The sequence below is a fragment of the Cyprinodon variegatus genome, unplaced genomic scaffold, assembly GCF_000732505.1.
Source record: "Cyprinodon variegatus isolate N-32 unplaced genomic scaffold, C_variegatus-1.0 Scaffold193, whole genome shotgun sequence".
Lineage (NCBI taxonomy): Eukaryota > Metazoa > Chordata > Actinopteri > Cyprinodontiformes > Cyprinodontidae > Cyprinodon > Cyprinodon variegatus.
The window spans coordinates 430,447-431,755 of record NW_015150646.1 but is presented as its reverse complement, the minus strand read 5'-3'; positions in this window follow the sequence as shown (position 1 = coordinate 431,755).

The window sequence follows — 1,309 nt, the reverse complement described above, 5'->3', positions numbered from 1 at the left end:
GCCGGCAGCCGGCCACCCCGAAGTAGGGCCGGGCACCGAACACCAGCCCCCCCACGGCACCGACCGAAACGCCCCAGCCCCACAGAGCACCGAAACACGCCCCGCCCCCCGGCACCAAGCCCCGGTGACCGGCCGCAACACCCACCGCGACCGCACCACCCAGGAAAAACACTCAGGCTGCCCCGCCTGCGGCCGGGGCCCACGCGCATCTGCCGCGAACCGGACGCGAGCGCCGCGGGACCCCCCCAAAACGCCCCCCCGGCCAAGAGCGCAGCCCCACACCACCAAGACCGATGCCAACACGCGCAGCGAAACACACCGCGCACAGAATCAGCCCGAGAGCAGAAAAGCCGCCCGGCGCAAAACCGCAAGAAGAGCAGACCGCAGCCGGCACAACCTGCACAACCTGCCTGGTTTCTAATTACTCCTCATCTTAGTCACCTGCATTTCTGTTTTATTTCAGCCCAAGCTATCGGGCCAGATCATTGTTTAGTGTTTTTTTTTTTTTTCTGTTTGGCTGTTTTTAGTTAATTCCAAGGTTCGTGTCCTTGTACTTGGCGGCCAGATTGAGAAGGTTTTTGTGTCTGTCTTGTCTTCTGATCATGTCCTGGTCCTTCCCCATGGAGCCCTCAGGGTTTTGGTTTGGAATGCGGAGAATGTTAGATTTATTCCCGTAAGCCTAGCTCCAAGGAGCAGACCAGTTTAAAGTTTCCTGCAGAAATCCTGGTACAACGTCTTGTCTCTGTTCCCTCAACCACTGAGCCTGCCCATCTGCATCTGAGCTTGCCTGTCTGCATCTGAGCCTGCCTTTCTGCATCTGTACATGTCCGTCTGGGCACGCTTCTGGATCCTTTCTGACTCTGAAACTGCCTAAACACGCTGAGGATTCCTGGATCCCAGGATCTATCTGTTCCTCTGCAGATCAAAACCCCTGGACGGGCTACAGACCCCTGGGTCCTGGAACTGTTCCTGTCTGATATGTATCCCTGTCCTGGATTGGATTCCTGCCTGCTCGCTGCTTGGGGTTGCTGCATCGACACTCTGGGCGGCTCAGGGCCACATCTCGTTGGCAGTGCATCGCCTGATCCTGCCTATAATTAAGAGGATGGACTGAACTGTTACACCAGGTAAGTGACTCACTCTGATAATCATCTCTTGTCAAGATGGAGCAACAGCCCTGACCCCATCATCAATTTAATTCAGTTTAATTTAGTTTATTCCTATCGCGCCAATTCACAACACGTCATCTCAAGGCACTTTACAGTTCACCAGATCATCCAGTCAAATTGATTCAAAGTTTTCCATCTAA